The sequence below is a fragment of the Mustela lutreola genome, chromosome X (assembly GCF_030435805.1).
Source record: "Mustela lutreola isolate mMusLut2 chromosome X, mMusLut2.pri, whole genome shotgun sequence".
Classification (NCBI taxonomy): Eukaryota; Metazoa; Chordata; class Mammalia; order Carnivora; family Mustelidae; genus Mustela; species Mustela lutreola.
Window position 1 is genome coordinate 50,645,052 of NC_081308.1, and position 13,412 is coordinate 50,658,463.

Genomic DNA, 13,412 nt, shown 5'->3' on the forward strand with positions numbered 1-13,412 from the left:
CAAGGCGCCAGCTTTTGCTTTGTCCTCAGCCAGCCTCTTGCTCCTTAGAGTTGAGGGTTTAAGCAATTTTTCATTTCTTAGCAAAGCATTAGAAGCATTATTATACAGAAGCCAGAAACAGCTGGGTTAAACACAGATTTTCGCTATTCGTTATCCTGTTATGCTGCTTGCTGACTCCCTTATCTATCGTCAGCTAGCTACAGTTTCTCAGTTAGCATAAGCTGGTTATAAAAAGAATGTTAAAACTTATAGGCTATAGTATAATTCTGACCTGGGGTCCTTCACTAGCACCGAGGGGCCAACAAACTGGAGGACGCTAACACTGCCTGCAATCTAGCAGCAAATCTCTGAGGTCACACGCTGATTTTGGATGGTCGCCTTTTCCCTCGGGGAGGGTACGACTGTTCAAAGTGAATGTGTGGGGGGAGGGACAAGATGGCGGGGGAGTAGGAGGAGGCGCCTTTTCAGCCTGTACCCCAAAGTGAGCTGATTACCTACCAAAGAACTCCGATCACCCATGAAATCAGCCTGAGATCAGAATTATACACGTCTGGATCTCTATAGGGGCAGAAGACACCAGTGGGCAGGTAAAGCGAAATGGGAACGGTGGCGGACTGATACCGGAAGATAATCAAAAGGGGGAGGAAGCCACCAGAGGCGACCGGTTGGAAAGTAATACCCCAATACAAGCGAGAGTGCCCTGTGTCTGGGGACCAGCGTTAACATGGAGACTGGTTGAAAGCACTCCAAAAGAGCAAAGGATCGCGGGGGGGAAATTGTGGGAATCTGGGCAGCTAGGGACAGGGGCTTAAGTCCCCGGTCCCAGGACAGCCTCCCTGGCGCTGAGGCAGAGAGAGTGCGGCAGAGAAACCAGCTCTTGGTCCCTAAGCCACCAGCGCGCCCGAGAATGCGTGGGTTCTAGTTCCTGTGAGGGGATGGGAGCCACGCCGGTGGGCAGAACTCGCGAGCCCTACCACAAAGCTTGAGATACACGCCCATGTCCCTCATGCTCCCCTGAGTTACAAAGGCCCAGCCGGCGCTCTTTGACCCGCGCCATTGTTTCAAAGCCTAAGCCGAGAGCCCCAAACTCTCCCGACAGAGGTGCGAAAAAGCCCAGCCTGGTGCTTACGGACCAGCACCCCGTTCTCAGTGCCCGAGATGCGCGCCCCCTCTGAAAGAGGTGCGCGCAAGCCAGGCACTCCCAGCCCGGGCCAGCGGCAAAATCTCAGTGTGGGATCACTGCTTGGAACCTCTCTGGCGATTGGGAGCTCCCAGACAGCTGCCACTGCCTTGGCTTTGGGTACAAGCAAAAGACCCTGCGCCCCCAGGGGTCTGCAACTTGGAACCTGTTCTGCCAGTGGCCAAGGGGGAACTTATTTAGGCTCTGCACCCAGACTGATGCTTCTCTCTGAGAGGGAGATCAGGGTGTGGTTTGTTTTCCTCTAAAACTACAAAAACCATCAAAGGCGGTCAAGGTGAGAGGGAAAAAAAAGTGAACAAGCATTAAAACCGCCAGAGAACAAAAGCCTGAAAAAAACCAGTTTCCTCAGTGCCCACCCCCTTGAGGGGGGTGGGAGGACTTAACTCAGGAAACATCATTGACTGACAACCCACGTGTCAGGCCCCTCCCCCAGAAAACAAACCAAGAAAGAAAAAATAAGAGGAAAAAAAAAAAAAGGACTACAAGAGAACAACCACTACTTCATGGGAAAACTTGTATTGTTCACTTGTTCCCACTATTCCGGTTCATTTTTTTTTTTTTTTTTTACACATAGGTAATTTTTTTAACCTATTTACCATCACAGCGAGTTGTACAGTACATCAAATTCCATAATACCTTTCTAACCTGAATTTTTTGATACATACACCTATGTTTTTCTTTTGCATTTTTATTTTTTGAATTCCTTTTTTTAAATTTAGTTTAGTTTATTCCTTTTTATTTTTATCCTCTAATATTCATATAGAGTTAAACTTCAAAGTAATCCCCTTTCCCCAATCAATACTACCCCTATAGGTAAACCAATTTTTAATCCCCTTTATCTTAGGAAAGTTGAGTCCTTTAACAAAGATATCAAGATACATCCAGGAAGAATCAAAACAACCTTCCTCACACACACTGAGAATTTATGAGAACTCTCCCATCTTCTTCCACCAGTGTTTCTGTGTTTTTTGTGTTTGTCCTGATAGCATATAAATTTTACACTTGTGGTTCTTTTTGACGAGGTTCTTTCTTTATTTGCATATATATATATATACACATATATATATATATACATATACATATATATATATTTCTCTTGTCATATACTTGTATCGGTCTTTTTATCTCTTTTTGTTTGTCTACTTCATAAATCTTACCTTGGGGCCCATCTGGGCTGAAACTTCTTTTTCATCTTCCCTTTCTTTCCTCTCTCTCTCTCTCTTTTTTTCTTCTTTTCTTTTTTTTTTTTTTTCTTTTGTCTCTCGTTTGGGTGGGAATCCTGATTGCTCAAAGTGAATGTGTATATTTGAAGAGAGGACCTCAAGACCTCTGGAAGTCTGCATGCCTCATTCACTGGGCAGGGGACTTCCTGCTTCAGGTATTTGCACAATAGACTCCAGTTAAAGTCCACCTTCAGCTACGAGTCAAAGCCATGATTGTTAAGAACACAGAATAGGGTCCTACGTAGCATACACGATGTGACCAATAGGCATCAATGGTCACTCAAGGGTTCTGGTACATTGTTATCCTCCAGTAGATTATAGAGGTAAAAAACATCTGAAAGAAGGATGAATACCCAACTTTTGTAGCAACATGGATGGGACTGGAAGAGATTATGCTGAGTGAAATAATTCAAGCAGAGAGAGTCAATGATCATAGGGTTTCCCTTATTTGTGGAGCATAACAAATAGCATGGAGGACAAGGGGAGATGGAGAGGAGAAGGGAGTTGAGGGAAATTGGAAGGGGAGGTGAAACATGAGACTATGGACTCTGAAAAACAATCTAAGGATTTAGAAGGGGTGGGGAGGAGGTAGGGGGGACGAGGTGGTGGGTATTGGGGAGGGCATGTATTGCATGGAGCACTGGGTGTGATGCAAAAACAATGGATACTGTTACACTGAAAAGAAATAAAAAATAAAAAAAAATTTAAAAAAAAATCTGAAAGTTTCCCAGGAAGCAGTGGGTTTTGTTTTGTTTTGTTTTGTTTTGTTTTTTAGAAAGAGGAGGAGGATGGGTCACTAGACTTTAAGAGGTCATGAATAAAGCAGGAGAGATAGGAACTGAATCATAAACTTTTGTCATTAGCTTGGCAGGAGTTGAGGTATAGGGTCCCAAGTCTGCATGGAGGTGGGTAGGTCACAGGGAGATAGTGAGGTTAGTACTTCGAAGGGGAGCTGGCATGTGGGCTTGGGTATCAAGAAATCACCAATGTAATTAAGTGGGATAACCATGTTTGTAGTGTGTGTGTGTGTGTGTGTGTGTGTGTGTGTGTGAATTCTTCATAGCTGGGGATACTGAGTTAGATGGTTATTGATCCCCTATCCAATTCCAACATTCCTAGTATTCATGACTTCTCTGGCTCAAATATTAGCAATGGCTATGGAGAGAAGGGTTAGACCCAAAAGCATGGAGCACAGTGTATAGAAAGTTTCTCCCAAGCCTGAAAGAAGGCTTTATCAGTATATTTTTGTCTACTCAGCCAGCTATACCAAACACAGGCTGGGGGGCTTAAATGACAGAAATATATTTTCTCACAGATCTGGAGGCCAGAAGTTCCAGATCAAGGTGCCAGCAAGGTTGGTCTCCAGTGAGCCTTTTCTTGTTGGTGTATAGATCACTGTCTTTTCAACTGTGCCCTCAGGTGACCTCTTCTCTGTGGGCCCCCAGATGGGAGGTAGGGGGAGTGCTTTCATGTGTTTCCCCCTTATGAGGACACCAGTCCTAGCAGATTAGGACTCCCGTGACCTCACCAAGCCTTCAGTACCTCCTTCTAGGTAGGCCCTATCTCCAGATGCAGTCACACTGGAGATTAGGAATTCTATATATGACTTTTGTGGGGACACAATTCAGTCGATAACAATTAGTACAGGAGAAAAACCATGGAGAGAATTCTAGAGGAGTCACACGGTGATGTTATAAGGTAAGTGGGTATAAAAGAGCACCTCTGAAGTCCAATAGGTCATTAGAGCTAGAGGCCGACAGGAAAGTCCCGTACGTGCCACAGTTTTGAGTTTGATGCAAGCGCAACTCTGAAGGGAAGATATTTGGGAGGCCTTAGCCAACCACTACTTCTAGCCAGGGGTGATTCTGGAGGGAATATCTCTCAGAGTGCTGCCTAGAATCAAGACTTTGGGGTTGGAAAAGTGCCACTCCCAAAGCTGGAGAAGGATGGTGCTGTAAGTTACTTGAAGAGTACTGTTCTGGGAGATAGGAGATCTGGGGTGTCCTCTTTGTTCTGCTGCTGACCAGATGTGAAAATGCAGGTTAACTCCCTAACCATCTCAGTTCTACCACCATGGGCTGCTGTCATGTGTCCCAAGCCCCAGAGTTAGTTTTATCCATAACCAGAAGCCGGTCTTTTAGTTCCCAATCTCTTAATCGGGCTGATCGTCATAATATATAGCGGACACGTGACAGCCACAGGGGAGAAGTAAGGGTTGTCTTCCCCTCAGGGAGAGTGGAAAGGCTCTAGGAGAGGGCATACCAGTAGGCCAAAGGCAGCCAGTGCCGGGGAGTGGAGCCACGGGGAAGAGTGTGCTGATGACAGCCTTGTGGAGGGAGGGCAGAAAGAGCCACCACCATGACACTTGAGTTATATAGATCGAGCTTGGGGACAGAGAAGGGATCAGGGCACGGTAGAGCAGCAGCTGGCAAAGTGATTCCGTTGAGCTTAAGCTCATAGTGCCTTAGCGAATTAGAATGGGAAATACCTTGCTATTGTCTGTGACTCTGTGATTGTGTGAGTATGAGTGACAGAGTGGGGACAAAGAGAGAGGGAGAGAGAATACATTAAATTTTAAAGAAGGACAATAAGGGATGCCTGGGTAGCTTACTCAGTTAAGCATCTACCTTTGGTTCAGGTCTTGATCCCAGGGTCCTGGGATTGAATCCCATACCAGGCTCTAGTGGGGGGCCTGCCTTCCCTCTGCCTGCTGCTCCCCTTGCTTGTGATCTCTCTCTTCCTCTGCAACAAATAATAGTAAAAAATAAACAAGGGCGATAAGTTATGTTTACTTTTGTTTCTGATGCCAGACATAGGTTCAGAGGATTGAAGAGGGAGATCCAAGGAGCTAGCCTCTCAAGAGGAGTGAATACCTAGTCACTGGTAAGACCCCTGGTCCTGCAATACAATATGGCTCCTGTGATCTGGGTCCTGTTAAACGCCTCTCGCCATCCTTAACCCGATAGTTTGATTCTTCATTGCGTTCAGTGTGGGGAACTGGGAGAAGCTATGACACTTGGCGCTTTGTGGGGGAATTTTAGTAGTATAAATAGCAATAGTCATCAGTTCTGGAGCACTTCCATGAATCTGCTGCAGGCACTGTGCTGTGACCTGGGTTTAGAGCAGTGAGATAAACATAGAAATAGATGTGGGCTCTGTTTCCAAGAAGCTGAAACCCACTATTCTCCTTGTCCCCTTCCCATTCTGTCTTCTTCAGCCCTTGTGCAATCCCACCAAGCAGGAAGCTTGCTTCTCCCCCTCCTTCTGCTGCTCCCCCTGCTTGTGCTCTCATTCTCTCTCTCTATGTGTCAAGTAAATAAATCAAATGTTTTAAAAAATTATTTAAAAAGGCAAAACAAATAACCATTTTGCTAGAGTGATTTTCTGAATGCAGTTATGGGCAGTGCTGGGTACTGAAGAAGATGCTCTGCTGACCAGAGGAGTGGGGAAATTACAGAACAAATTCCACAGGTCATTGAATATATCACTTTCATCACCCCACCCATAGCACTCATTAATCTCTATCCCAGCCAATCTGTTGGTTATAAAAATGAGCTTTCTCCAAACTGACAGGCAGTTCTCATTTTAGCAATGTAAATCATTCTGATCTTTATCACTAATGTGATCTAATCCTGTCTAGTAAAGAAAGCTTGAGAGTTCTATAGCTCTGTAAACATTTACGAAAAACAATGGACTCAACTCTAATTACTTTTTAACTAACTTGACTTGCCAAGGGAAGGAGAAAGTAAATATTAGAAATCCTACCACTAAGCTCAAGTTGCAAGTTATACCTGCCAAGATGTGGTTCAAAATATAAGTAGCCAGTCTCCTTAGAAGCCTTTTACCTTCTTATATCTGTTATGTTGGGTAAATGAGTAGTTACTAGAACAGTGATCGCAATTCAGCTTACCCTCAGAAGTATAAATAGATTACATGTTTATCCCGGTAACTGGACACTGATATAGAATTATTCACTGGCTGATTCCTAGATCAGAAACCACAAAAAATTTTTCTTTTTTATGGAAGTATGGCTGTTACAATAGTCTCACCTGTACCACATAGTGATTGACTTAACTACTCTATACGTTACAGCTCTAGATGTAACATTTTAATAAAACAACAATATCCTTGATGGTATCATGGAAATGTAAATGCCTTGTGCACTTTTCTTAATGTGTATAATTACCTAAACATCATAGTAAGTGAATCAAGGCCATTGTCAAGCTTCCGTCAGGAGAGTCCTTAACTAGAGGGATTTCCCATTGCTCTCAGGATGATAAGCTCTGAGTTACAGGTTCCATTAGTTGGCCACACACATTTGGAGCCTTGTGGACTTTCTGACAGCTGAGCAGCATATCTCTGTTTCAAGCATTGTGATCCCTGTTCTTACTGCAACAGTGACAGTTGTCACTTTTCCTGTGACCCCTGTCTTTAGGAAAGTGTCTGACTCAGAAATTCGAATCAGTACCCCCCAAAGGGATTTTCAGGAGAACCACCTCAAAGATGATCACCTGAGATACTGTCAAGAAAAAAAAAAAACTGAAATTCTAAGCAACATCCATAATAAGTCTTTTCATGTTGATAAGGAAAGATTTTCCCCTAAATACCAGATAGGCTCCATGAAAGTGAGATCTTTACCTGTTTTGTTCACCGTGTCACCAGTCCCTAGAAGAGAGCCCAAGACATCACTCAAGATTAGGTTGCTTTGAATGAATCAAATGAATTAATGAACTGTGGCCTTTGATAGTGAGGTAGTTTATGGTCCTTAGGCAAGAGATGGGATTTGTGTTGGGATTTCAAGAATGGAAGGGGCCCAAGAGAAAATGGAGAAGCTAAATGTGAAAGTATGCAATTTATTGACTGGAGTAGGTCTGAATACATTTCAAACATAATTAAACTATGGCTGTGGGTCTATATGGGTTTTCATAATTTTCCCTTGAAAATGTTAGGCATACAGATGTCATCTCCAGTGAATTCTCCTTGTCCGTATACAGAATCACCAAAAAAGAAAAAAAAAAAGGCATTCTGACTGTCCTCAACCCATCCACTCCAGGATTGTAACTCTTTTTTCCCTTTTTCTTTCTGACATCATGGACTTTCCAGTTGACCTCTCCCATCTTGGGTCCCACTTTCATTAGCTGTAGAAGTCATGCGATGTTTGCGATGTGAGGGTGGCAATATTCTCTGACCTTTGATTACAATATGTCTTTGAAAGCCAGTGTTTATTCTGCTTTTACAGTATTTCTCCATTTGAACTGGCCACCTTTTAAGTGGTCATTAGCCACATGTGGCTACTAGCCATGGGACTTGGACAGCAGAGGTGTGGAAAGTCGCACATTCTTCCACTCAAAGGATATTGTGAGTTATGCTACATCTTTTTTTTTAAGTGTCTTTTTTAGGTATTTAAATTCAATTAACCATTAGATAGTACATCATTGGTTTCAGAGAATTTAGTAACTCATCAGTTGTGGATAACGCTTGGTGCTCATCACATCACGTGTCCTCTTTAATGCCTATCACCCAGTTACTCCATGTCTCCCACTCCCCTCCCCCCCCAGCAACCCTCAGTTTGTTTCCTATAGTTAAAGGTGCCTCATGGTTTGTCTACCTTTCTGATGACTCCCATTCAGTTTTCCCTCCCTTCCCTCTGATCCTCTGTACTACATCTTAATCTCAACAGTAAAGTCAAGCAGTGGTAGTAATTCAGTCATGGAGTCATGCATATTCTAAATCTGATGAGATGGATTCCTATACCGCCTTTGTCTCTGCTAGAGCGCTTACATTTGTTATATTATTGCTGCTATGTTCATGTTTCTCGTTCACTGAATGTCTGATAAAAGAATTAGTAAAATGTATGACTGCAGAAAATACAATGGTCATGGATGATGAAGATTTTCTCCTTGACCAGACTTGAGTCAAGTTCCTCTGAGTCCTCTTTCTGTGAGCCTTGATCTCAGGCTCCGCCCACTTAGCCCAGTTTTAGCAAGAAACCTGCTTAGTCAATTTTTCAGCAATCTCCTATCCTACTCTTGATATCTGATCAAATTCCTTATCTCTCACCCCTGGTTTCTTACCACTCTTTTTTTTTTTTTAAGATTTATTTATTTTGACAGAGAGAGAGCCTGAGCTGGGGGAGTAGCAGTGGGAGAGACTGAACCAGACTCCCCACTGAGCAGCAAGCCCAATGCCAGGCTTGATCCTGGGATCAGATCATGACCTAAGCCAAAGCCAGAGAGTTAACCAACTGAGCCACCCAGGTGCTTCAGTATCTATAACGCTTAATATCTGATCAAATCCCTTATTCCCAGGGCACCTGGTTGGTGCAGTTGGTTGAACGTTTGACTCTTGGTTGTGCTCTGGTCATGATCTCTCAGTCCTGAGATTAAGCCTCACCTCAGGCTCTATGCTCAGTAAAGATTAAAATTAAAATTAAAATTTTAAAATTTTAATTTAAAATTACAATTAAATTAAATTAAATTAAATTAAATTTAAATTTAAATTTAATTAAAATTAAAATTCTCTTTCCCTCTCCCTCTACCCCTATCCCTGCTCCCTCTCTCTAAAATTTATTAATAAGTCTTTTAAAAAATTCCTTATCCCCTACTCTCAATAGTTTATGACCCTAGCCTTCCTTCTACAATATTACTGTCCAGATGGTTTAGCCAGAATCCCTTCACCCTTACCCTTGATGTTCCATCTTAATTTTACATTCAGTCACCCCCACCATGCTCTTTAGCTATAAATCTCCATTTGTCTGAGCTGAGCCAGATTTCTCTCCCATACTATAAAATAAAATCCCATCATAGTAGCATCCCTTGAATAAAATCTTCCTTACTGTCTTTAATGGGTGTCACAAATTTTTTTTTCTTTAACAGTCAGGAGGGTGCTAATGGAGTACCATGAAAAAAGGCCTAACTTCCTATAATGGACATTTCCTGGGTTTATCTGACAAATACTCTTTTTCTCTTCTAAGGAAAATTTCCAGTTCTCAGTATAACTGCCCACTGGCCCAGGGGTGGACAAGTGAGTCAGATGAGACCAAAATGAAAATTCTGTTGAGACACTGGACCTTGAGGATTCAAGCCAAGGACGAAAAAGTGTTGGTACTCCATTATTCTGATGGTCCATTAACTCTTGCTTTTTTGGTTCCTGTGTCTATCACAGCCCCTGCCTTTTTGAAGATAATGACCACTCATCTGAGTACACAGTTCACAGAATCCCTTTGCAGTGGCCCATGCGGGCCAAGGTAGTAGAGCATAATAGATCTCTGTAAGTTTTTGAAAAATGTCTTTGTCCCTGTTGCCCATGGCCATTAAAAACAAAAGGTCGGGGGTAGGCGAATATTGGAAAAGGTGAAGTTATGGCTACTCACTGATTTTGTGATTGGTAGAGAGAAAGAAACACCTACATACAGGGCCAGTGGGTGAGTGGAGGAAACATCTTTGGCTCTAGGAGGAATGGGGGAAGGAGAAATATTAATAATCTTTGTCTTTGGAACTGCCCCTGAAGACTTCCCCACACAGGAAAATGACCTATTGTGACTCTCCTAAACTTCGGCAAGCCCCTTAAATTTAACTGACATCTAGATCTGATACTCCCTGCTGGATAACTCTGATCATTATTTGGTTGTTACTTATTTTATTTTAAAATTATTTTTAAAGAAAATTTTAATCTAAATACAATTAATTAACATATAATACTAGTTTCAGACATACAGGTTAGTGATTCATCAGTCTTTTATAACACCCAGTGCTCACTGTATCACATGCCTTCCTTAATGTCCATCACCCAGTTACCCCATCCACCAATCCCCCTCCCCTCCAAGAACCCTCAGTTTGTTTCCTGTGATTAAGAGTCTCTTCTGAGGGGTACCTGGCTGGCTCAGTGGGTTAAAGCCTCTGCCTTCAACTCAGGTTATGATCTCAGGGTCCTGTGATCGAGCCCCACATCAGGCTCTCTGCCTCCTGAGGAGTCTGCGTCCTCCTCTCTCTCTCTTCCTGCCTCTCTGCCTACTTGTGATCTCTGTCAAATAAGTAAATAAAAATATTTTTTTTAAGTCTCTTCTGGTTTGTCTCCCTCTTTGACTTCATCTTGTTTTATTTTTTTCCTTTCCTCCCCTATGATACTGTTTTGTTTCTTAAACTCCACATATGATTGAGATCATATGATAATTGTCTTTCTCTGACTGACTTATTTCGCTTGGCATAATACCCTGTACTTTCATCCCTGCCGTTGCAAATAATTGCCATTTATTTTAACTCGACAGAGAAGGCCACTAGAAACAGCAGGCTCCTGTCCCTCCGTGCAGAACATCTGTCAACAACTATGGACATCTTTTGCTCCCCCATTCCTATGAATGTTGCTCAGTTGTTACATGGCATGGACAAATGCTGCTGGCTGGTGGCATGGACACACTGGACAAGCTTGGCCTTCGGTAAAACAAAGACTGGATTCAATTACTCAAACTGAAACAGGAATGCTTGGATGAACAAGCCTGCCAGGAAGTCCCACTGGAGGTACTCAACCTGTGCCCCTTCCCTCTTTGGACCAAGAACCTGACCTTGAGAGATGAATGGCTTATCCAAGGTTATGGCAAGGTTAAACAGAGCTGAAACTAGACACAGGTGTACATGCTTATTGATCAAGGCTGGCTGTGAAGTCGAACTGCCTCAAATCTTGATTCTTTTTGCCACTTCTTATTCTCTGACCCTGTTTTCCATAGTTTAGGATGTAGGAATAATAAAAATATCAGCTAATGGGGTATCCTGACTTTTTGATGTTTTAGTTCTTGTCAGACATTTACCATAATGCTTAGCACATGGATATGTGTGTGCACACACATGCACATGCTTGACACTCAAAAAATTGTTCCCTGATATTAACTTTATCAGTGCACTTTGCATCCACCACCAATTGGCTGTTTTGTCACAAACTGATTAAAGCAGAACTGTCAAGTGAGGAACTTCAAAGCCAAAACATTAAGTGCTTTGAAAAACCAGCACCTGGGAGGATTTGTCTCAGCATCTTTGATTAGAAGGCAGCAAAAAGAGACTTTGGGGACTCAGTTCACCCCTTCATGAAGCAGCCATTCAGAACTTTCTCAGAAGGGCTAATGCCTAATCTTCCAAAGACCAGCAAGAACAAGCTTATGGTCTGTTAAAATCAGATTTTTAAAAGATTTTTATTTATTTATTTGAGAGAGAGAGAGAGAGAGAGTGAGAGAGAGCATGAGAGGGGAGAAGTTCAGAGGGAGAAATGGACTCCCCATGAACCTGGGAGCCTGATGCAGGACGTGATCCTGGGACTCCAGAATCAAAATCAGATTGATTGACTCAATACAGTCAGGGAGGACATTCCCCAGGAGTCACAGAATGCTGGTTGCCATGAGGGAGGAGTCTTTTACAAAGTCTGGGCTCTCACAGAAGGAGTCTGAAGCACGTGTATGGAAAGCAGAGGTCAGTTCTGGTTTAGAAGCTCTTTCTGAGGGGAAATGAGTAGAAGCAGGGATTAACCAGGACTTGGGCTCTGCCTTATTCAGTTCAGGCTGCTGCAACAAATGATAACAGACTGGGTGGCTGAAACAGCAAAACATGTACTATTCCTTGCAGTTCTAGAGGCTGAGAAGTCCAAAAGCAAGATCCTGGGAGATCTGATATCTAGCAAGAGACTGCGTCATTATCTATAGATGCCCATATTTCTGTTGTAGCCTTGCATGGCTGACAGCTGGCAGAACAATCTCTCAGGTTTTTTCTCAGAAGTGCTTTTATCTCATTCATAAGGGTTCCAATCTCATGACCTCATCACCTCTCAAAGCCCATACCTCCTGATGGCACTCCTTGAGGGTCAGGGCTTCACCATCTGAATTGGGACAAGACACAAACATTCAGTCCATTAGCAAGTGTTGTCATGAGGATAGTGTAGCTTACCAAATGGGTATCCCCAGGAATCCATGGGACTAGCAAAGCAGAATCTGGGGGCGTCACTGGTAGGAAAGCAGGAGTTCCCCAAGAGAGAGTCCTCATAGCATTTTACAGAGACAGCATGACCCTTGAGAAACAATAGTTTCCGTGACTCATACACCAGCCTTTATCTATGCCTGTCCTCCCTGCTGGATTCACAGCAAACCTGCTTCTTTCTTTTCCAGTATAAATGGATTTCCACTCTCTGAATCCTGATGAATTTTCGCTCTTTTGCAGTTAATAGGTTGTCCCTCAGGATTCTGCATGTCTGGATTTGCAATCGTGGAAACTGCCAAAGGTCTAGGGACCTGCGTGGCAGAACCCGGCCTCTACCACTACTGCCCAAGGTAGGGACTCTGGTCCCTTCAGCGTCCTGTGCTGCTGTCAGAGGTCTGTGCATTGGCTTGTTGTTTTTTAAAAAAATATATAATTGCTTATTCATGTGTTTGATCATGCTCAAAGGGCAAGGGCAAGACCTGAGAAATCCCAGAGATTTCAGCTTGCCACCCAGAAGGAAACCAGGCTATTTGGAATGCTGGAAAGGATTAAGAGTAGGGGAAATCGGCTTGGACATCTGAGACCACCCCCACATTCAGCGGTCCCCTGGACACAAACCCAGACCTTGATACTGATCCTGAACCATGCTCTCAACTCAGACCCCTGTGATCCTCACCACAGTGCTTTCATATCAGTGCAGCCATGCCCATAGGCACAAACTCTTAAGCCTAGATTCTGTCCTGAGAGGTGTGTCCCCAACGACCTGGCTCCAAAGCCTCAGAGATTGGGGAGAGTGAGGAACACCATAGGACTCACCCTGCCACCCCGAAAGAAACCATGCCATTTGGAACTCCAGAAAGGATTCAGAGGAACTGAAATCTGCATTCCTACCTCTGGACACCCCCATATTCCGCAGGCCCCTGGATGCAAACTTGGAGCTTGACACTCACCCTGAACCAATCCTGCCACTGCCCCCCCCCCAGAAAGATGGACAGAGTGCTGGCAGATCGGGCCTGCCATGTGGTGGGCCCT

General features: G+C 43.6%; 1 long non-coding RNA gene across 3 annotated transcripts; it reads left to right on the forward strand.

The window, feature by feature from the left end:
- Window positions 1-443: 443 nt before the first annotated feature.
- On the forward strand, window positions 444-12,756 carry LOC131821975 (uncharacterized). Of its 3 annotated transcripts, XR_009350037.1 has the most exons (4): window positions 444-587; window positions 5,235-5,307; window positions 10,691-10,940; window positions 12,621-12,756. It is a non-coding gene; the product is annotated as an uncharacterized LOC131821975 (long non-coding RNA). The 3 variants fall into 3 exon arrangements; XR_009350036.1 differs by lacking the exon at window positions 12,621-12,756 and having other exon boundaries at window positions 10,691-11,187; XR_009350038.1 differs by lacking the exons at window positions 10,691-10,940; window positions 12,621-12,756 and adding an exon at window positions 9,398-10,566.
- The last annotated feature ends 656 nt before the right edge of the window (window positions 12,757-13,412 follow it).